This window comes from Hemitrygon akajei, chromosome 3 (genome assembly GCF_048418815.1).
Source record: "Hemitrygon akajei chromosome 3, sHemAka1.3, whole genome shotgun sequence".
NCBI lineage: Eukaryota > Metazoa > Chordata > Chondrichthyes > Myliobatiformes > Dasyatidae > Hemitrygon > Hemitrygon akajei.
In genome coordinates this window covers 62,108,499-62,133,150 of record NC_133126.1, presented here as the reverse complement: position 1 = coordinate 62,133,150, position 24,652 = coordinate 62,108,499, and the positions used below count along the sequence as shown (strand labels likewise).

Sequence of the window (24,652 nt, the reverse complement as noted above, 5' to 3'; positions counted from 1 at the left end):
TCAAAGCACAGCATGGGAAATGGATTTTACACGCTTTGTCTGTCAATCACCGTGGACGCGCCCGTGACAATGACGTCAGAGGGCGGGAGGGGGAAAATCTCTTTGCGCCATTGGTGGACGGACGTGACCTGGCAACACTACCTGGAGGTTGGTCACAAATTCGTATCGGCCTGACAGACATCTGGCGGTTTCTGGTGGACTGTTAAATGAAAGAAATACTACCTTAGAAATGTTCAATAAAGTATAAATTGTACCAAATGATTGTTATTTTAAATGGAATACTATAGGTCATGCTGTAGGTAAGTTCCCGTTGCGAAGTTACTTTACCGTCCCCAAAAAACATTCGCTAGCATTTTTTTTAAAATTAAAGAAATGACAATCTGAATAAATCATTATGTAATATTGCTCCGAATTAATGTGTTAGGTATGAGCTCGGGCGATATAGATTAAAACGGAGAATGCATTCATGGTGTAATGTGGGAAGTAATAATCATTGTCTTTCCATAATATATAAATGTCAAAATATGTAATTTGTAAACAAATACTAATGGTGGTGTTTGCATCACGGTGTGGTTTAAAATCAAAATATACAGAACATGTTCCTGATAAGAGAATTGACGGTAAGAGGTTTTAGAAAACGCCCTTGTCCATTTGTTCCAGGAGTTTGTTCTTGTATTTGACCTTTGTGACATCCAATTGATAAATTACTTTCTTAAATAAAAATCATGGTAAAAGTCTTCTCTAAATGACAAAAATCGGACATCGAACATCAATCCTGGATTTATGTTGTTTCACTGCTGCGAACCATTTCAAAACAAGAAGAAATTTATGATTTTAATTTTGTATCTATTTACCTTTGCAGAATTATGCGTCCTAGCTTTCGCGTTTTAAGATGTGTTCCAAACCCACCATAAAATAAAACTTGAAGTGATTTCTGAGTTCTCAAAGTTAGAGTACTTCCCTAAAATACTCAGTTCGATACTAAATTCGATCTACAGGACTATTTACTACTCATGTTCTCGGTATTTTTTTGCGCAGTATGTCTTTTGCACATTGGTGTTTGTCAGTGTTTGATTATGTATAGTTTTCCGTAAGATTTTATTGTATTTCTGTTTTCCTTGTAAATTCCTGCGAGAAATAAGGTCAATGGATGGTAACATATACGTACTTTGATAATAATTCTATTTTGAACTTTGAACTTAAAATGTTTATTTGAACGTACAGGTCAAATGCTTCATTTTAATTCAGGATAAATATTTATGTTAGATCTCAGTCTTTATTTGGTTATGCAATGTTGAAGATATATAACCGTTTCCTGCCAATAAAATTAAGTAGTCTAAAAATAGTGTCGGCTTGTTTCAATGATTATTTTATGTTATTTAATGGATTTGACGGAGAAGTGTATTTGCCGTTTTATTTACTGCATGCACCAATGTATCAAAGATAGCAACTTTTATGATAGTAACGGACAGCTCAACCTACCAGTCTCTGGTACAGTATCTTTTTCAGTTATCAAATAGCATTTCTGTTCTAGTGCTTGTCTTTGATATCCTACGAGCTTCATTGTAATCCGGTAAAATCTTTTAGCTTCGTCTTCATTTCTTTTCCATTCTGATTATTTCCGCACTTTCTTTAGGACATGTTCTTATTCCTACACTTCGTCTGTATAGACCACAATTCCTGTTTTATTCGGGTCTGCTTCGTTGCCCGAACTTCATCCTCTCTCTCCTTCCAATCTGTGCGCCGCATGTGAGGCTGGAACCCTCAGTGTGGGAAGAGCTCGTTTGCACAGGGCTAGTCTCTGGTGGAAAAGATAAATGTTTACCACAGCCGTACGTGCTTAACTTGTTTCCATTGAGGTGCTGAGTGTGTCTTGAATAAGAAAGGTCAGATATACACTGGCCCATTAAAGAGCAGAGGAGCACTAACGGGATGAATCCGCAATTGTTTTCCCCAACAAACGTTAAGTCGTTTTCAGCTTGACCGTTCCACTTCAGAACAAGTTTGTTTAAAATACAAAATGCCTTCATATATAATTAATTTCGCAAATCAGTCTTTTATTCACGAGTACGTCTCTTCAAAATGAATGTACTTTCAATGTTTCTAGTTTTTATCTGTTATGTTGCTGTGATATTTGCATCAAATACGGTATCTTAATTCGAAATGTAGTTTCCTGAGTTCAAACTGCTTATTATTACCTACTGCTGTTCAATTACCAATGGATTATCCTTAAAGATTTAACATCCAAATTTCTTAAGGAGTACAATAATCATTGACAATTAGTGTCATTAGGTAAAATAGTTATGCTGATGAATTTCATACTAATGGTCGATATTCCAAACTACAGTTATTTGTCTTTTTTCACCGAAGAACGGATTTACATATTATTTTGATTTCCTTACTCAAAGTATTTCTGATTCTTTTTCTTGAGAAAATTAGGATGTAATTATCAAAAAGACAAAGATGTTAGTTTTCTGTTAGGTGACGTATAAAATTTAGATATAAACTAAAAACAAGCAGATGTCACACTTTTCAAAGTCACTTTTTGATTCAAAATTGTAATTGACAAATGTTTAGTGTGCAATTCTTCAAGCTATTGAAAAACTGAAATAAACTTCTTTTTAAAGTTCAAAGTAAATTTATTATCAAAATAAATATAGGTCATCTTATACAACCCTAGGGTTTATTCTCTTGTAGGCATACTCAATAAATCCATAATAGAATAATAACTAATGAAAGACCACACTAGCTTGTGCTTTCAACCAGTGTGCAAAAGACAGCAAACTGTGCAAATGCATAAAGAAATAAATGCTAACAATAAATAAATAAGCAATGAGTATCAAGAATATGAGATGAAGCGTCCTTCAGAGTGAGTCCATAGGTTGTGGTTGCAAGTTTTGGTGTATTTTGAAGAAATATTTGCAAGATGTTGTTTACTGTTGAGATAATTCTATGGTGATCTAACTTTCAAAAATAGGTGTGAAGAACCTTACAAACTCTTACTGCCTCTTCCTGCCTAAATAAGTAATATCTAGCTTTCAAAAAAGAAGACAGGTAGAACATCCAGAGTGCTTTGTTGCAAAACATAGTTAAGTTTCTAACTTCAGCTATTTGGGTAATGTGAAAGGGGAAGTGAATATATTAGAAGGTTACACTAAATGTTATTTTTTTATCCATTTACAGGTAGATACCTAACAATCATATTAGTAAAACATTTTCTACAAGCAAAACAATTTCAGATGATCTGAAAATGAATAATTTTGAAGGGCCTAATTGCATTTTATATTCTATGCATAATAAATCAAGTAAATAATTTCATCAGAGTTAGTTTTATTGAGATACATTCATATCAGGGCTGTTACTTTAAAAATAATTTATTATAAAGCTGCCTGAAATGGCAACAGCTTATCCTACCTCTCCAGTTTTAATGAGTTTGTGCGTGATTTGTATCTCAGTTTAATTTGTCTGCTTAATTCCTCAAATTCTACTCATCTCAGCCTTGAAAATGTAATCAATATATTGTCATTTTATTAGGAGAAAATTCCAAGTAGTAAAAATGTGTTTCCAAATTTCACTCCTAAACAGCAGCGACAACAACACCTTGTATTTATGTGGCACTTTATATATGATGAAGCCTTGTAATATTTCAGAAGTGCATTATCAAACAACATTTGATATGTAATCATGTTGGCTAATATTAATGCAGAATGCCAAATGCAAGAAATTCCACATCTCAGGGTTTTACCACATGAAAGCTGAACCACCAATACTTCAGCCATTGAAATTGAAGATGATGAGGAGATCAAAATTGGTGAGGCTCAAGTATCTGGTTAATGGGGTTGGGAAGCAGCTGGACTGTGGCACTAGAGGTGTTTATGGAGTCAGGCAAGGGTGAGACCAGGTAAGAAAAATAAAAGAAAGAGGATTTTTGAAACCTGGTCATTTGTTTCACTTCTCTCACACTTAATCTAAATAGTGATGTGGAAACCTGGCTCTGCTTCACTGCAAATGACAAGTTTTCTGGTTGTCTTGCCTCTTTGCTTTGCTTAAGATGAAAAACAGATACACATTTTAGCAGAAGAGGGCAGCAGAAATTTGTAGAAAGATAACTTACATACCTAATTTTAGCATAAAAAAGCTTTAGAAATAATTCAATAGTCAAGTATGAATTGCAAATATTTCCTCAAATTAAATGCCAAGTTCCTCAATTTGTGCTTATTCAATAGAATTGTCATTTTGAAGATCACCGTTTAAATACCCCTCATTTCCTAGATCACACCCATGTACATTTGCTCCTTTCAGTACCTGCATATCGTTCTTGAAAGCCAGAGGCAAAAAAAAAGATCGAATGCAGGTTGAGCCTGATCTTACAAATATCGCTTAGCTCAATAATGTGTCTACACAATCCAAAGGGCCTTTACGGAAAGTTATTCATATCTGTTCATATTTCAGTGAATACCCCTGTATATTTGTATTTCGGTTCCTACAAGCTTCAAAATGGTGTCTTTCTTAACTAAAGACGTTTTAAAGATTTTTTTTATAATTAATTGGATTTATAAATTATTTGCGTACATGTTAATTGGATGAGAGTCAAATTCGCAATTTTTACATTACAATTATAATGTTATAATCTGGGAAAATGTTGCTGTTGGGTATGTAAACAGTACGAGATCCCCTAAAATAAAAGCGTGTATTTAAAGTGTAAACAGTGAGAAAAAGTGTGTTACAAAATATTTACTACGCCAGCCATGTGATCTGCGGCGCATACCAACCATATTAGTGCTGAGTATTAGACACGAATGACCGAATCTCGCCATTTCAGATGAACTATTTTACAAACTGGAGGAAGCGCAGCAGAGATAACTTTCTTATTGCCATAAATGCCCCGGTTAATTATACAATGCAACGATTTCAATCAACTGGGGCCATTGCACAAAATAAGAGCCAGGAGAATGTTGTTACAATTACAAATTCACAAAAATGAGCCAGAACACCCCGCAATCAGTTTTTTTTCCCCCCAGGTTAGTTAAAAGGCTAAACTATCGTAACATGACGGCATGCAATTCGCATATTATCTCGTGGTCTGTGGGTGCAAACTGCTAAGTAGGTAAACTTTTTTTTCGATTGGGGGCCAGTAAGTGATTCTCTTGATAAATTCATAAAGCGTATTTTCATAATGCAGATTGCGTTAATTAAAACAATACATCGCGCATCATATAAGCCCCTTCGTTCTTGGAATGAATACGGAGAGTATTGTGAAGCGGCATTGAAAATACAAATTCTCTTTTGTACAAAAGGGTGGAAGATGCCCAACTGCAATGACGCTGCTTCTCAAGTTCAACGCCACGGACGTGCATAAGGCCTGGAAATTATCTGATATTTAAAATGCAGGCAGGATCTTGTTTGTTTTCTAGAATTAGTAATTTATTTCTTGTATTCACATTTTATCTTCATTTTTAAATTTAATACAAATATGACTACGTTTCCAAGGATCTCTCTGTAAAATTGAAATGATGTTGCGCTGCACTTATCAGAGATTATGAGCTTAATTGTTGCTGCAATTACCAGGAACCTAAAGCAACTGGTTCATGACTGTGACTCTACCAAATTAGCACAAAACCTTTCTAAACGCTCAATTTGGATCCGGAAAGAAATGTAGTGTAACTCGGCATGTGTCTTTAAGTCGAATGTCTTGAAGTTGCCAGCCACTGAGGACGTGTTAGAGAGAAAAAAAAACACAATCTTATAAACAAATATTTGCCATAAAATAGTTATATTTATCTATAACTTATGGTGTTTCAAAACCGGCCAAATTTCCGTTTTCAATTGGACATGTACAGTGTGTTACATACATTATTTGCCACTTGTAGTTTTCGTGATTCAGGTAATGGCTAACTAACCAAAATCCACGCGTTAAGTTACAGCTCATCGACTTAAAAAAGGGAACCCTTTAAATTTTTCTGTTCAAAAAAATTCTATTGTCAGAATGTGGTTCGAACTGGTCATTTGATGCTTTTCAACCAAACGTTCCATGTGCTCAACAGATCATATTGAACTCATTACTTTTGTTTCTGTCTTTTTAAAAATCTGTTGATTTAGCTAATGTTTAGACAGTTTTTCAGCAAATGCTTTGAGTTTGTTATTCATTCTAGCACTAAACTTAAAAGAAATTAAGACGTGTTTCTATTTACAAAGACAGGAAATAAGTTTCTTGAAAGTAAGTTTTGTGGAATTTGTGAATAAGATAAAACTGACTTTCGAATAATTAAACTGTTCGTTGTTCTATGGACGTTGCATTGACACTTATGTAATTGTAACTTGTCACTGGCAATCTCCATAAAAAATATTTACATTGTATGTAAAATATTACAATCCCATATCAGCAAAAGAAAATGGAACTTAAACGATCATACCTAAAATTTTTCACCGTACAATTTAGTCGCATTGTTTATATAATGGAATATGGATGGACACAGAGGGAAAACCACATGGAAAACATATTCCAGAGAAAATGAGCCAATGGATCTTACAGGGAGAACAAAAGTATATAAATTGCAAATATACAAAACCTTGATATTTATGCAGTTGAAGATTTTGCTATGTAATCTCACACGGAGTAAATTAGTTTTTATAATATAATTGAAAGACCCCCCAGTAATTCAGAACACAATTATATGGTTATATATTTATTATCTGCTTCTATGGAACCAAATTTTTCACAGAAAACTTGTCTTATTAAAAGTAACCTAATGGTATAACAAAATTGTGAAATATATATACTTTTATAAATGGTGACTATGTATAACGATCTCTCTCTCTCTCTCTCTCTCTCTCTCTCTCTCTCTCTCTCTCTCTCTCTCTCTCTCTCTCTCTCTCTCTCTCTCTCTCTCTCTCTCTCTCTCTCTCTCTCTCTCTCTCTCTCTCTTTCTCTTATATATATATATATATATATATATAAATCTAAGTTACCAAGTGCAAAATAGACAAAACTACCAGCCAATAACACTGATATGAAAGGATCGTAATTAAAAATAAATTCTCGGAGTGAACCTATTGAAGTTTTAAAGTAAGAGCTAGAGAATTTGATTTCTTGAAAATCTTGCATTTCCTCCTCAACTTCGCAAAGGAGTAGAATAGGAAGCCGAGTATTCTGTAAATATTTTGGACTATCAGGATTATATTGCTATGTAAATTTGAATTACGTGTCCCTTTCTCACTGACCCTAACGATTATTTTGTTTTCTCTCTCTCTCTGTATTTACACAGTTTGTTGTCTTTTGCACAGTGGTTGTTGTCTGGGATCATTCATTGATTCTATTGTGTTTCTTTATATTTACTGTGAATGCCCGCAAGAAATTGAATCTCATAGTTGAATATGGTGACATATGTATATTTTGAAAATAAATTTACTGTGAATTGAGGATCGATTTTCAGCAAATCTTCCACAATTTGCTGGAATCTTATTTACCCAAACGACTGCCCAATTATTAAATGAAGCTATATTAGCATGCTCGCATTCGACAGTCAATGCTTATTTTTTATCGCTCCTTTTAGAAAACAAGATGTTTATGAATTATTCTAAATGATAACGTCGTTGGAATTATAAAGACATATATGCTCCCTTGCACAACTGTTGCTCACTCCCGCGATTACAGCATCAACTGTTTCTGTTATTTTCCCTCTCTTTTTAAATATGTACTTAGATTTTTCTTAAACTATCTCATTTTTTAATTGAAAATCATCTCTACCGTCAATTTTGTTCTAAAACCGCAGAATTGGCTTGTGTCCAACGCGACGTTTGAGTTGAAAGAAACCCTGTTGGGATCTGGCGCCACCTCCTGATTACAGCTGGCAGGTAAGGAAAAAGAAATCGCCGTTCCATCGTAGTAAGTGCAGAAGTCATCGCACAATCTAGTCAGTGTTCACCAGCACTAGTTAGCATTTTTTCAAACCATAATATTAAAACTACTGTCAATCGGTACCAGGTATGAATGATATTGAAAGTGCTTGCAGTGCAGTGAACAAACTATAAACTATTCTTAATAATTTTGAAAATACGTATTATTAGTTTAATGAAATAATAAATATATAGAACTATGAAAAATAATTGGAATTCCAAAGAGGACCACCCATTTCTATCCGAGACAATATTCGTTAGTGTCTATTCTACGTAAATTGTTCAAATGTTCATTTCTATGACTGAATAACGCGGCAAGGCGACATTTTATCAGAATACTGTATTATAATTGTTTTGCCTTTTCAACGACAATTTGTTTTTATTTAATGAATTAGAAACAAGGCAAGGTGGCGCACCTAAAATCATATATTTCGAAAATTCCGGATGGTCATTTAGATTTGTGTTTCAGTTTACCCAAATTCCGATTACATGATGAATCTCAAGAAGCTTGATTTGCTATTGTTAACAACATAATTTTTTTTAAAGCCGTAACACGTAATTTACTTTCACCAAATCTTCCCCCACGCCGTTTTATTTTTGTGAAATGCCGGCACCACTGTTATTCAGTAATAATAATCTTACTTCGCCCTAAGTTTGAAAATAGTATTTTATCGCAGAATTATGTAGATATTTAAACTTAAATCGCGCTGTTGAATTATTTCGATTTAATAATTGTTAATAAATCTGATGCAATCTGGATAGAAGCAACAATATATTCAGCTTAGTGCTAGGCAGGTGATTGTACGGAGGTGTGCGTAACACTTCTATTGAAGTGTAAGGCCATTCGTTTTAATTACATATTGTAAAGGGTTGGGAACTGGTTTTGCGTCTATTTATCAGCAGACGGAGAAAATATCGCCGGGCCAATTGAGAAAACATTTTCTGCAACGCCCTTTTAAAACTCGTTCATCAATAACACAATCGTTTTATAAGTTTGTTATCTTCGCTATTCTCCCTCAGTAGGAGATAGACAATGTGTACGAAATGTTTATGGTTATTAAGAACATTAAGAATATACACGCACTTTACGTGTACCCATCTCCTTCTCACAGTACACTGAACCAACACTATCTCTACGCCGCCTCTTTTCTCACCGCCTACAATTTTAGAACGCTTCATGTTGATGAAATTTGAAAAATTATTGTTTTTGAAGTGATGAGTTTGCAATGTTACGCCTGGTGTTTTTGATTTAAAATCGGCCAACAGAGACATTTATCGCCCACTGCAAAATATTTCAAACACTTTCTAAGTCTTTCCATATGTTCGAATTTTTTTTTAAAAATCCACGTCTTGACAGTATTATGATAATTGTAAATCGTTTTATATTTTCTGTTGTTGAGAGGGACTACTCATTTTTTTCGGTGTTATTGGTAGATTATTCGTTTGGATTCCGATCAGTTACATACGCTCAATTCTTCAGTTTGTTTATTTGCCCGTCAGAGAGTGGGGTAAAAACAAGCGTTTAAACGTGGTCCGTTTTTTTTCTGTGTTGTCGCTTTCAGATTGATGCTTATAAAGACAACACCTGAATGACTGTTGCAACTACGCAGAATTTTGCCACCACTGTTAGATTGTACTTGAATTCAAACTCGATGGAAGTTCCCGCCTGTTGAAGTTTACATACTCCAACAAGTTTATAAACAGCCCAAAAGCTTTTCAGGATGCAATATCCATTTTGTTGATGTCCTTTAGAAGCTCGGTTAAATGCGCAATGTTTAGCCGGTGACAGGAAATAGCCACAAAAACCTGCATTCAGCATCGCACACAGGAGCCGAACTGAGGTTTATATCTATGGCAAGTTTCTGCCTAGCTTTATAAATAAGTAATATCCATTTATTTGCTGTATTTCGCAGTTCCCTGCGATGCTCGGCAGTAAAAAAAAACATTGAATTGGTTACGGTCAATTTGCGCAGAGAACTCAAAAAACGATGCTGAGCTGAACGGCCAGATAACATCATCCGCGCTCTGAAATGAGAGATGGCTATTGGCTTGAAGCGCGATGGAATTTCTTGAAAGACCATGCCCTTCTTTCAAGAAATGCAATACTTTTTTCTATATGTGAACACACAGCGCAGCCTATTTTAATCTCAAATCTAGAACGCAGCACCTCTGGTTCCGTGCTGCAGTGTCACTCACTCTCTACCGAGATTTCAAGTCCTGGAACTGAAGGGGTTAGCCTTGACCCAAAGCTGACAAAGAACTATTATTTCCTAAACTGACGTTTTTGGTTAAGCTTCGAAAGTCATATTCTACTTTGTAAGAGTGATTGGATTTTCGCAGTTTAGCCATCTGTTCGCTTGTATAGTTGAATACTCAACTTAGATAATTAAATCTTCAACCTACGTTAAGTTTTGGAGTGTCGATGTAACTCAGACAAACCTCTGTGTGCCACTTGATGATTACATTGATAAGTACTGAAGCTGTGATTTAAATTGTGTTTATAAATTTAAATCAGAAAGTTCATAATTACACTACCTAAATCTCTCTTAATATTTTTAAAACTAACACAAAAAGGAAAGAAAAGAAACATTCTCGATTTCCTAATGCAGAGTCTAGTTTTGATGAAGAAATTGATTATAATAGAAAATGCATTTGGTGATCACAGAAGTTAGGGTGAGTAGTCTGGGCAGAAAATATTACAACATATATTCCATAGCATTATTCTTCATACAATTGGACAGACACAAAATGTATTGTGTAATGCTGAAATGTCAAGGACCAGCTTAACAACTGCATTGAACTGGTGCAAGAGGATTGAAAAGCTGAAACGATTAAAGCTAAGCAAACCAGACCTTTGTCCAATCCCTGCCAGGATTCCTTCATCTGAGCATCGCGATGCCATTTGCCTAGTTATTAATGTCCACCATAATAGAGTGATCCTTCATGCAGCTTCTTACACGATTGTATTTTACGGATGGAAAGGGCCCAAATATTTCTGATTCCTATAACCCCAAGAATTTCTAACTCGGTCATGCAAAAAAATAGATCTGAGACTAATATTAGACACATCAAACAAGGAAATATGGGGATGCAATTAAAATCAAGTTGTCTAATTGTATGTTAGCATTACTCTTGCCAGAACAGTAGAATATAGAAGTGCCATTATATGAACAGTTCCACAATGATGGATATTATTTGAAAACATAAACTATTTGAGGGTCTGGAACCAATCACTAGCATAGTAATGTTAGAATTCTGAGGCTGGCAACATTAAGAGTGTTTGGATTCTACACAGTGCATAAAATATCTCCAACAGAATGCCAAGCCACATTTTAAAAGTCCCTAGATGATCCCTGTGTTTGACTCATGAACTGTACTACCCTCTTTGTATCGCGACATCCAGTGAATTTATCATTCTCTGTTGCAAAACTGGCAAATTAACAGCAGCACAGATAGTAGATTCAAACAGTGCAGCAAAGCATCTGCAGCTTAGCCATTCCTGTCCAACTGGAGAAGTGGACCAACAACAATACTGAAAAGAATGAAACCCTTCCTTGACACAATTGTTAAAAGGTTAACAATTGTTTAAATTGTAACTCCCGGACACTTTTGAAATATGATTATACCTGGCTAGTACATCAGGTGTGATGTGGTTTTCTTGACTCCAGGTACAGGTCTCTGAAATAATTCCTTGGAAATGATTGACATCTTTATTTGATTTATTGTACCTCAAGTAGTAACCAAATGTAATTTAGTTACTTTGAATGGTTTAAAATTCTGCTCCAATACCCTAAATAGTTAAAGGTTTTGGTGACTTATGAAAGCCCCGAATTAAAACAAACCTCCAAATATATCAAGATGTGGTTTTATGATTGAAGTTAAATTAAGATGTTTAAAAAACTTACAAAAGCAACACATTCTGACATTGAAAAATCTTAAGTAAAACTTGAAAATGCTGGAAATGTCCATCAGATCAGGCAGATCATCTCAGGTCAATGGCCTTGACCAGAGCCGAATATGCTGTGTGCTGGGGGGACATGGAATAAAAAGGGTAATTTCTCCTCCCAGCCACTTCTATCACTGATCTGTGCCAATCTGATTACTTGGGGAGCTGCACATGATTTCATCCCTGAACCTGCAGTAGCAGTTTTCGCTCCTCACATCTCTGTATCTCGCTGACCCGACACACGAGCACTCTGCTCCCACTCTGGGCCCTAAAACTGCACTTTACAGAATGGATATTCAATGAAGGCAGGGGGAATGCTTCTGGGTGAGGTTTGACAAAACCAATAACTCTATTGTTTTCATCCAACAGTGAACTTTATTTTCAACATTTTGGCAGTTATTATAGGAATTTAGTTATGACCCTATTATTTTCCCCCTTCCTTGGTAATGTACACATTGCAGATTGGAAATGGCTCCATGCCTGGTTTGCTTTGGTATACAAACTATGTTTTTGAGTCACTCTAATCTTGTTTGTAAAAGTCGCAAGATTCTCTATGTAACTCTGAGCCGAAATTGACATTCTTGGTTTCAGCTGGATGTTCTCAATGATATCTTGCAAACTCTCATTCCTGGAACAATGCGGCATAGCTGGTATGATCCTGGCAGTCAGCTCTCAGAAGGACACAACACTATTCAAGCAATACTCTTCTGACTATGAGGGAATGTTGCCAAGGAATGATTAGAAGTGGGGTGGGCAAATGAGTAGGCATCTCTTTCTGGGACTCAGAGAGACCTGCAAGGCTGTTGAAGAACAGTGTTCACTCACTGTCATCATTGTTTCTTTGTGTATGGGGTCACCAAGACCTAGAACTCCAGCCAGATACCATCTCAGGGGCATGAGTACAGTGCTCACATGTTTCTGGTTTAATGCCTGTAAGCCAGCATCACTGTCTGTTCTCCCTTGGGTTGTCCTTTGAGTAGGTAGTCTGGTGAATCTCCTCAGTGGATTAGACTGGAGTAAGCAAAGTTAGTAATTTGTCAATGGTCAGTGAGAGCAAAATTTTCATTTCCTTTAAAAAGCAGATTTTCCAGTGAAAGAATGATTTTAAAAGGCAGTCTATGTGTAAATGAGAATTATTTTTCTTATGACCACTGAGTTTGAAAATCCCACAGCTGATGAACTTCGTATGTTTGAAGGTGTTTTTGTGTGGGAAGGAAAGGACTAAAGAAAATGAAACTTGGTGAAATATCAGTAGACAGTGGGTGTAATGGAGCCAGAAACGTGTGGAGAATTGGCCTATTCCAGAGTAACTGATTTCAGCTGCACACTTTGGGGAATAATGTGAATAAATTTCTAGCCTTGTGTACTTAACGTGATACTGTAGAGAAGCAACATCTGTGCATGTTCAATCAGTCAGGGAAATCAGCTGACACTTGGGACAAAACTAGATGAATGTATTAAAGATGATGTCATACAATCCTATTCTTTGATGTATACAATTTTGTTTTGTGGACTGCACCAACCTTCCCACTAAATTTTTTAAGCTGTGTGGACCAACCATTGCTCTAAGTTGGAAACTTTTGCATGGCCTGAAAACTGTGCGGCACTTGGAATATTTTTTTTTTGTAATATGCATACTTTGAATATTCAGAATAAAAATTGAAAAATCACATACTTTTGATTTTATTTATTAATTGAAGGATATAATGAAATGCATTACAACAAAGAAAATATTTCAAGTTTTGTAAACGTTTTTTAGCTGTGTCCAATTCCAGCTGCGCAGCCGCAAAGCCTACATCCACGGGAGCATTTCAGTTACCGAGCAGCCATGCACACCCGCAGCTTAGAGGAAACGGTAGACTGCACATTGAATGAATTTAGAAAATCTTAGTTCGCGATAGTATTTAAAATTATCTGTGTACTTCGTCAGTAAAAGATATTTAGTTACAATGTTGAAACCCCAAAAGGGGATTGCAGAATAAATATCGCAAAATAAATTTGTGATTTAAGATTTAAACTGTAATAAAATGAATTCAGGGAAATTTCCAGTGAAATATCAGATAAGAGGCTAAGATCAGTATTGTATTGGTAAAACAAATCATAATGAAAAGTTAGTATTACCAGATATTGTGGATTTTCAATCTTTTTTTCATAGTTTGTGTTGATAAATACTTCTATATATTTCAATATTTTTCACAGAGGAGGCTGTAATAAATTATAAGTTAAAAGAGTCTTTTTTTGGCCTTTATAAATTTATTGTGCATCAGTCTTCATTTAATCTTCCTTTGTACTTTTCCAGTTATTGATTTAAGCAGTAATTATTAGAGTGAATGAAGAAGAGCATGTAATCTAATTCTAAGTAAGTATTTATTCTGATGTGCAGCTTTTCTTGTGAAACCAAATTTCACTTTGTTTAATTTTAATGCCACATTGATGATTTTATAATAAACAAAAGCAGGATATGCTAGTTCTGATATCCTTTCTACTAAACAGAAAAGCCCCCCAAGCAGTGTCAAGTTTCTATAAAGCAGCTTTTGAATATGTTCTCCACTTTCATAAATTTCAAAGTAATTTTCATTCCATCTAAAACATACTATTACGTATGTTTATGGTTAAGGCTTTAGCCTTTTTGTCACGTGTGTGCATTTTCTGTTGATGAAAATTTAAATTTCTAAATTGGAAGTGTTTTTCACTTATGAAAGCTTGATTAAAAAACAAGTTCTTCACTGGAAATTTGTTATTTACTGAACATATGAAAGCAATGCGATGAGTAAGTTAAACAAAGATTGGTTCTTGAGTCATTGCTTCCACAAAATAGCTCCAGTATCTAATATTTAAATGGTTGATGAACAGAATTACTAATTGATATCTGTTTCATGGTTCAGCTTTGTGGTTACACAATAAAAGGACAGCTCTTGTAATAAGGATGAAAATCAAAAATTTCTTGGACCAGAATTAAGAGATTAGCTAATCCTTCAATAGGCATTGGAAGAAAATCTGATGTGTTCCTAACCCTTGGTCTAAACACACCACTGTGCAACTGAATGTGGACTTCCTAACCAACAGACCTCAGATAGTCAGGATACACAACCACTCTTCCTTCTCTATCACCCTCAACATGAGTGCCCTCTAGGTTGCATGCTGAGCCCATTGCTGTACACTCTGGTCACAGACAACACCCGAGTTATCACATTGTCAGGTTGGTCAATGACACGACAGTGGTCAATGGAGCTCATTGCCATCAACACTGAAATGGCCTACAGAGAGGAGCTGAAAGAGCTCGAGGCCCAGTGCCAGGTAAACAACCTCTCCCTCAAACATCAGCAAGACAAAGAAGATGGCTTTCAACTTCAGAAGATCTCACAACACTCACGTCCCTCTTTACATCAGCAGCACAACAGTGGAATCTGCAGTTTCAAACTCTTGGGAGTACACATCTCACACAACCTCTCATGGTCCCAGAACACATCCTTCACAGTCAGGAAAGCTCAACAATGCCTCTTACTTTCTGAGGAGGCTGAAGAGAGCTGGACTGTGCACACCTACACTCACATCCTTCCACAGATATGCAGTAGAGAACATCGTACCAAACTGCATCACTGCATTGTATGGAAACTACACTGTAGCAGACAGAAAGATTCTACAACAGGTAGTCAAAACTGCCCTCATGCATCACTGGCACCAGCCTACCTGACATCAAATACAAATATACAAAAGGGAGCCAGCAAAAAGGCCAGTAACATCATGAAGGATCCCACCCACCCTAGGCGTGGACTGTTTATCCCACTCCCATTAGCGAGAGGGCTATGGAGTCCCACACTAGGGCCACCAGACTCAAAAACAGTTAGAATAGAATAGAATATATTTGAATCTTACATCCATCCCACAACGTGAGGGAGTAAAGCTCTTTGCGTCATGTCTCCATTACAATGTACAGGCATGTGAATTTAAAGGTCTAATGGCTTGTAGAAAGAAGCTGTCCCGCAGCCTGCTGGCCCTGGCTTTAATGCTGTGGTACCGTTTGCCAGACAGAAGCAGCTGAAACAGTTTGTGGTTGGGGTGACTGGTGTCCAGGCCTTCTTTATGCACCTGCTGCTATAAAGGTTCTCAGTGGAGGAAAGTTCACATCCACAGATGTGCTGGGCTGTCCGTACCATTCTCTGCCGTGCTCAGCAATCAAAGTCGGTGCAGTTCCCGTACCAGATGGTGATACAGTCAGTCAGGATGCTCTCAATGGTGCTCCTGTAGAAGGTCCTGAGGATTTGGGGGCTCATGCTGAACTTCTCAGCCGCCTGAGGTGGAAGAGACACTGCTGTGCTTTTTTTTTGTCACAAAGCCGGTGCGTACAGTCCAGGGAAGATCATCGGTGATGTGTATACCGAGGAACTTGAAACTACTCACCCTCTCGACTGCAGACCCATTGATGTTGATCGGGCCAAGCCTGTCTCTGGTCCTCCTGAAATCCACAATCAGCTGTTTGTGTTTCGGACTTTCCCCAAGCAGTAAGGCTGATCAACACCTCCACTCACTAACCCACCCCTCCACAACCCAGTCACCACTACTATATCATTTCCTCTCAGTCACCTTATATACAGACACTCCTGTGCTTAGTGTCACTTTATAGACATACAATCAATCTACTGTATTTATATATGCTCTCTTATGTATTCATATTTATTGTGTTTTTATTAGTATTATTGTGTTCCTTATCTAATTGTGTTATTTTGTGCTGCACGGATCTGAAGTAATAATTATTCCCTTCTCCTTTACACTTCTGTACGGGAAATGACTTTAAACAATCTTGGATCTGCAATGTTATTGCTAATTACGTGTTGCCTGTGCACTGATGTCTCATTGTTACTGAAAAAAATCTTTATAGTTGTGTAAACAAAACTATAAAAAAACCTCTCAAAGTTTATACAAGAGGGATGTACAGCTGAAAGGGTTGTTTAAGGAATGAGAGCTGGAATCTAAGGCTTCACACCCCTTCACTCTCCAGCCCCAGATGTACGGGAACTCCAACTTCATCAGCTTGTGAACATCTCTCTCTTGAACACCATGATGATGCAACATCTTGGACTGATTAGAGGTGAGAGACTATTTATATACTGAACTCCACAGCAAACCTGTTTATCAATGTAAAGATGAAAGAGACGTTCATTGCTCAAGAGTAGTATGAGAATTTTCATATTTATTTTGATTTCCAATTTCCATTATTAGCAATCCATTATTTTCAGCTAATGTATGTAATTGCTCTCTATTTCCTGCTACATATATCTCAATAAAGCTCAAAGTAAATTGTTTCCTGTTTTATGCCACACAAAGTTTTCATTGCTAGCTATATGTATTATTATTTTCCTGTAAAAGTGAGATCAGTGCTTAAAACTTTAAGCATTAATTTGCTTACAAATATTCTCACTGGACAATCCTAATAATTGTTACACTGGTTAGACTTGCTCCAAATCTGAGAGTGAGAGGATGAACCTTGCAAAGAAAATGTCCAAGGAAAGCTTTATGAATATCAACCTGTTACCACATGCATTCAGGCAAAAATACCCTGATGAGTTATTGCTTCAGAATGCGATTTTGTTTAAATATGCCACAAGCTTAAGTAGCACATTAGAGGTTGTGCACACTGTGCATGCAAAGTAGATCACCAGTAGCAACACTGCAGGATACTTCAGACACTTACACAAAATGATTAAGCAAGCTTATCTGCTGAAATCATCAGCCAGCTTTGGAATATTACATTTTGTCCTCTTTGGTTATAGATAGTGAACAGCTGATTTGCACTGCACCTCAATATTCACAACCGGACAACCCCTTCTCTCCAAAACTATCTTATTCCAATGTTTGCTTTTAGTCTCCTATCCAGTTCTCAATCCTCCCTAGCACATTAGCCCCAATATCAACGCATTCTAATCTTGCTGACAAACCTCTATTTGCTTAATTTATATTTTCTCCTGTAAAGGTCTCAATTTGAATTGGAATTGGAAATGGTTTATTATTGTCACATGTACTGAGAGACAGTGAAAGTCTTGACTTGCGCACTGTTCATACAGATCAGGTCATTGGGGTTGAACAAGTTAAATAAAAACAGAATAAAGTGAACAGCTACAGAGAACATGCAGTAAACAGTAAAGTGCAAGCTCCTAACAAGGTAGATTGTGAGGTCAAGAGCCCATCTTATAGTACTAGGGAACCATTGACTAATCTTATACCAGTAGGGCAGAAGTTGTTCTTGGACCAGGTGCTGTGTCCATTGGATCTTTTGCCCGATGGAAGAGGGGATAAAAGAGCATGTTTTTAGGGATGGGTAGGCTCTTTGATTATGCTGCCTTCTTTACTGAGGCAGTGAGAAGTGTAGACAGAGTCCAAGAAGGGATGTTGGTTTCTGTGATAAGCTGTGGTGTGTCTACAACTCTTTGCAGTTTCTTAGGGTCACATCTCAAGCCATTATGCATTCAGATAAGATACTTCCTCTGGAGCAACAATAAAAATTGGCAAACGTTGACAGGGGCATGCCAAATTTGAAGTCAGCAGTCTCTTTAGTATATGGAAGAACGTTTTAGTTCATTTATGTATCTGCTTGTCACCAGTTTCTCCACAGGAGAAAATTAAAGGCAGTGTTCTATCAAAAGAAGAGGCTTTTAGCTGTCATAAAGTTCAGTAAACCTGATGATTGGAAGCATCATAGAACAAAGCAAACAGCAAAAAAAATTGATTTAAAAAAAAGGTGAGGCAAAATAAGAGAGAAAACTGGCAAGTAACTTAAAAAATAGATAGATTCTGGAAAATGGCAGACCCAGCTTGACAGGCTGGGATGGCTTAGTCCTGTAACTATTATTATGTTATTATCAACAGAATATTCATTACAACAAGTGGGCAGAGGAAATGTGTCCATGGAAGTCATTGACATTAAAGTAGACAGCTTTTTCTCAAAAGTTGATGAGTAACAGAATGCTTTTGTGAATTAAGTATTTTAAGTGTTTATGATATTGAAAACTTTTTAATAATATTGGTTCCTTAGCTTATTGAACAAACAATATTTGGAGTGATTTTATTTGATTTCACTTTCTGCTCATTATTTCATTGCTGAGTTTTGTTCTGGCTGCTAACTTACAAATTTTTTTGCTTAAATCTGAACTTATCTGCTATTTATTTTCTGATAATTTCATTCTGATTGTAATTTTATTTAATGAGAGTCATATTTGAGCCAATTAACTAACATCTGCCAGAAATAGTTGTGAATTTTTCTAGCTTAGATATTATAACAATGAAGCTGGTCATATTTTGGAATTGATCATAGCTTTAAAAGTCCTAACATTCTCAGAAGTTTAACCTGCTTGACTTTAGTAGAGTTTTTGGAATTACTTTTTAAAAATATGTTCAATTTATTGGTGTCCTCTATAGGCAGATGCACACAGTTCCTGGGTCTGTTTATTTACATATTAATCAATGACAATCATATACTCTGCATGACCTTTTCAAAAGCATCTTAGTGAAAGGCGTAGAAATGAACAACTAAGGGTGGAAGAGTGCATTCCTCGTTCACTACGCTCTCAAACAACTTCTCTGAATGTCTTAGAATATGCAGAATTATGATTACCAAATTATCAAACAGCATCTGTGTTCAGAAGGTATAGTTCCAAGTGAAAGTGGAAGAAAATACTGTATAATCTCATTCATTCAGATTTCAAAGCCTATCCAGTGATCACTGAAAATAGGATGAAACAATTCATTGCCTTAAATTTTCATTCATGCTGTCTGGAAAACAGTAACAATGGCATTAATCAATGAATATCTCCACCCAGGATTGCAGAATCAGGCTGCAAGAACTTTTCCATTCTCACCAGTGCAGGTCAGATAGGTTACTGGATGGATTTTACCTCACAAACCACCAGTCACTCTCTGCGTTTTCAAAGTTGTATTTCTAGAACAATCTCTTGAATTAAGCAATGCTAAAACACCTTCCTCTACTTTAATTGTCCATTTCAATACTTGTACTTAACTTTTTTATGCCACATATTATTTACTTCTGAGCTATTAGAGTTTTAGTATTCAGCATTGCCTGCCTACCGGAGACAGAATGTTGAAAAGATATAGTTAGATCAGACACTGGGCATCTAACACTTTCCCCTGGTATTCTATGATGGCACACCATATTCATTTTGTCTCAACTTAAAGAGGTAATGTACATGCATTCTGAGCTTCCATCCTCCTTCCCTGCAGTGGGTAACTTGGGAAAAGGAAGATAAATGTTGAAAGAGGGTAATTGGGGCCAATCCACCCAGAAGTTGTACAGCTAAGTACCTCAGGGGGATAGAATATCATCGCTCCTCTTCTCCTTATTGAGAAGCTGAGAAGGAAGGATTGGCTGCTAGAAACAAGTTGACATGAGGTGAAGTGTGCTTAATTCGCATTTCCTCTAATCCTAGTCCTAATGTGATATGCAGATAAAGCATGGAAATGGTTACCCACAGGGAATGATGTGGCTGTAGATAATGAAGATTTTAAAAATCCTTCATGCTTCTCTCTGTTCAAGCGGAAATTTTCAAGTTGTATGATCACCAACACTAATTATGGGCTTTTGGAATTTCATGGGAATAAATGTTAGGCTGACTGGTTTATAGTTTCCATGTAACGTTTAATAGACAAAATGTTTTGCTGATGATGATTACCAACAATACATTTTGCAAAGTTTGTCTTCTTCTGTAGTAAGCATCATTATTTCTTGAATTATTTGTCATGTCATTTGTTGAGGAGATTACAGAGTGTTTTATTTGCTGTGGCTGAATTAATACATTGTAAAAGTTGCGTATTTATTTTGTGGCAAATGAACAAATAATGAGTTTCAAGAAGATGAGTATTTTTGAACTTTCAACATGCCCATTCGTTAAAAATCTAATCACACAAATTCAAATCAGAACAATATAAGCAATTAGTCCAAGGAAATATCCAACCCTGAAGGTACAGATTATTGTAGAACAATTCCTGTATAGCTGGAGGAAACAAAAGTATGGTAAAAAAAAAAATCATCATTTCATGGTGGAACTGAGATTACCACCTGAGGTATATGAGTTGGCAGATACCTTGATGTAAATAGAAGCTGCTTGAAGACAATATGGATATCAATCTAGTAACCCAGAAAAAAAACACTGATTGAATCTGGGCATAGCACTTGGGATAGAGGTTTCTGCAAAGTATTCCAGTGAGCTACATGAACACGCTAACTAATTATGTTGGACATGTGGTTAAAAATAGCTATCCAGACTGATATGTTTTCAAGAAAACTGCATGAATTGTTCCACTTGAATAAGTATGGCTGGAAGCCAGTGAGTAATGTAAGATTATAGTCAGGAAGGGAAGAAGGATCTCTGTGGGGAATGAGCAGAAGAAAAAGCGAAAATTCAGTGTTCATTACATTAATTCCACAGAGAAATGTGAAGAAAAACTGTGCCAAAGATGATATAGATAAATGAAGGATTGATTTTCCTATATATTCTATGGAAGCAGAGAGGCATTGCAGATGTCTCTTTCCCATCTGGATCAAAGATGTAAAATGTGCATTTAAACTAAACATGGAAATAAGGTAACTATTATGCTGTAACAAATATATGGAGAAATATTTCAGAACACATCTATAACAAGATGAGAATCTAGTGTAGAGTTATTCTTAATGGCTGCTCCTATAATGTACAAGTCCAAAAATGCAGAACTTGGGTAACCAAGTATAAGTTAGGAATAGAGAATAGTTTTTCAATAAATTCTCACACTTTTGTGAACCAATTGTCTGTAAAATGGAGATGAGAACAAAGTACCACAGGATAGGCTGAGAATTGCTTTGTAGCTGAAAATAAACTGAACCAGTGTTATTATTTTTTAAAAAAACACTGCTGCAAAGCCAATGGACATAATTGTAAATTCTGTGGAATTTGAAGACATTTATAAATGAAGGTAATGTCAAACAGTAGTAAGAACTGAAACCCTTATGCAATGAAGACATAATATCAGGTAAAGATTGCATGGCATGCGAGGCAAATTTTGCTCCAGGTATGGGTGAATTTAAGCCTGAGGTTGATATAAAACATTTGTTTTTATCTATCACTGAATCTGAATCAGGTGTAATATTAGTGGCACATATTGTGAAATTTATTGTTTTGCTGCTGCAAAACATTGCAATAAATAGTAATAAAAACTATAAATTACAGTAAGTACAGTATATAAAATAAAATAAATTAGTGCAAAAATAGAGGGAAATATACCGAGGAAGTGTTAATGGGTTCGCTGTCCATTCAGAAATCTGAGGAACCTCTTCCTGAAATGTTGAGTGTGCAGCTTCAGACACCTGTACCTCCTCCTTGATGGTAGCAATGAGAAGAGGACATGTCCTGGGTTATGGGGGTCCTTAATAGTGGCTGCCACCCTTTTGAGGCATCGCTTTTTGAAGGCACCCTGGATGCTGGAGAGGCTCGTGATGGAGCTGGCTGACTTTACAACTTTCTGCAGCCTTTTCTGATCTTGTGCAATTGCTCCTCCATACCAGATGGTGATGCAGCCAGTTCGAAAACTCTCCATGGTACATCTGTAGAAATTTGCAATTGGCTTTGGTGACATACCAATTCTCCTCAAACCCCTAATGAAATATAGCTGCTGTTATGCCTTCTTTGTAATTGCATCAATATGCTGGGTACGGGATAGACATGAGCCTAATTTTATTCATGAACCACTCCTTCCCATTTCCATTGAGACTGTGCTGGTGCAGTATTTTCTTAATTAGGTTCCTTTCAGTGTTAAGTTGGATAGTCAATGAATAAAGTTGGAATTTGATGACGGTAAATACAGAACACAAATTTAGGTGTTGAATCTGCTACAAACTTGTTTTGCAAAACAACTGAACATTTTTGTTTAGTACTAATACATCATGTTTGATCTTATGATTCCCGGAAGATTAGAGGAAGGACAGCTGTAAAATATTAAGCAGTTTACAAACATTTATATGAATGTAATTTTCAACTGAAGTTCCATTGCTTTCATGATTGGGAAGTATTATATTTAATTAGAGAAGATAAATAATCAACTGTGCACCTGCTTCAGTTAATACAGACTAATAACTACAGTCCCTACAAGAAGTATTCACCACCCCTTGGAAGTCTTCATGTTTTATTGTTTTACAACATTGAACTTAATTTGGCTTTTTTTTTGACACTGATGAACAGAAAAGACACTTTCGTGTCAAAGTGAAAACAAATTTCCACAAATTTGTCTTATTTTATTATAATTATTAAACACAAAATAATTGATTGCATAATTACTCACCCTCTTCAAGTCAGTGCTAAGTAGATCTGCCTTTGGCAGGAATTACAGCCTTGAGTCTGTATGGATCGGTCACTATCAGCTTTGCATATCTGGAGACTGCAATTTTTCCCCATTCTTCCACAAATTCTCAACTGGATTGAGGTCTGGATTCTGACCTCGCCATTCCAGGACATTAACTTTATTGTTTTTAAGCCATTCCTGTGTAGCTTTGGCTTTATGGTTGGGGTCATTGTCTTGCTAGAATACAAATATTCTCCCAAGTCACTGTTTTAATGCAGACTGCATCAGGTTTTCCTTACAGGATTTCCCTGTATTTTGCTGCATTAATTTTACCCTCTACCTTCACAAGCCTTCCAGGGCCTGCTGCAGTGAAGCATCTGATGCACCATCAATAACTCTCTGAGATGTGAGGCGAGATATAGGCTTTTATTGACTGGAAGAAAGAACAAGCAGCGATTGACCACCATGCTACATCCTGGAGACTGAGGGCAGGGCTCAGGCCCCAATCGCCTTTATACCGGGGTCTGTGGGAGGAGCCACAGGAGCAGTCAGCAGGGGGGCGTGTCCAGACAGGTATATGTAGTTCATCACAGCATCCCCACAGCCTGATGCAGCCACCACCACACTTCATTGAAGGGATGGTGTGTTTTTGATGATGTGCCAAGTTTGGCTTACACCAAACATAGCGTTTAGTCTGATGGACAGGAAGCTCAATTTTGGTTTCATCAGACCATAAAACCTCTTCAGGTTGACTTCAGAGTCTCCCACATGCCTTCTGGCAAACTCTAGCCAAGATTTCATGTGAGTTTTTTCAACAGTGGCTTTCTCTTTGCCACTCTCCCATAAAGCTGTGACTGGTGAAGCACCCGGGCAACAGTTGTTGTATGTGCGGTCTCTCCCATCTCAACCACTGAAGCTTATAACTCCTCCAAACTTGTCATAGGTCTCTTGGTGGCCTCCCTCACTAGTCCCCTTCTTGCACGGTCTCTCAGTTTTTGAGGATGGCTCTAGGCAGATGCCATATTCTTTCCATTTCTTGATGATTTCCCTCTGTCTCAAAGAACAATGGGTGATGATGAGCCTGGGCGTAAGGTATGGAGATCCTGAGATGTCCAGTTGTCAAGATTCCCCTCTCGGCCTCACCAAAGGAAAACTATGTAGCAATACATTTGGCACCAGATTGGTTGCAGGAGCTGCTGGAAGGATGTTCAATGACATCCAGACACCTCGGGGGCTCCACTCCAGATTTGCTGTCTGGGTTTACTTCTGTAGCCTTCCTGAGGCTGCTCACAAGGTAGTGAGGCTATTTACCCATAGCTGGGGATCTGGTTCATGAGCACCAGGGCATGTCCACGCACCAGTGGGCCTGTGTGCTACGTGTGCAGGGGCCACACCTCCTCCCCATCCTCTGTAGTTCAGCCTGTGTCTGAATACCGTTCAGTTTCGGTGTGTCGCCGGTGAGGAGGCACTACATGAGGCTTGCTGTTGGAG

At 36.9% G+C, this 24,652-nt stretch overlaps 1 long non-coding RNA gene across 2 annotated transcripts in view; it reads left to right on the top strand.

The window, feature by feature from the left end:
- Window positions 1-7: 7 nt before the first annotated feature.
- Window positions 8-24,652, top strand: part of LOC140725050 (uncharacterized) — a 29,911-nt gene continuing 5,266 nt past the window's right edge. Inside the window, exons 1-2 of one of the 2 annotated variants that reach the window (XR_012098248.1) lie at window positions 8-299; window positions 7,773-7,854. This is a non-coding gene — a long non-coding RNA (uncharacterized lncRNA). Of the gene's footprint in view, window positions 300-7,772; window positions 7,855-14,156; window positions 14,202-16,841; window positions 16,932-24,652 lie in introns of those variants that run through there. The other variant, XR_012098247.1, reaches the window with a different exon arrangement.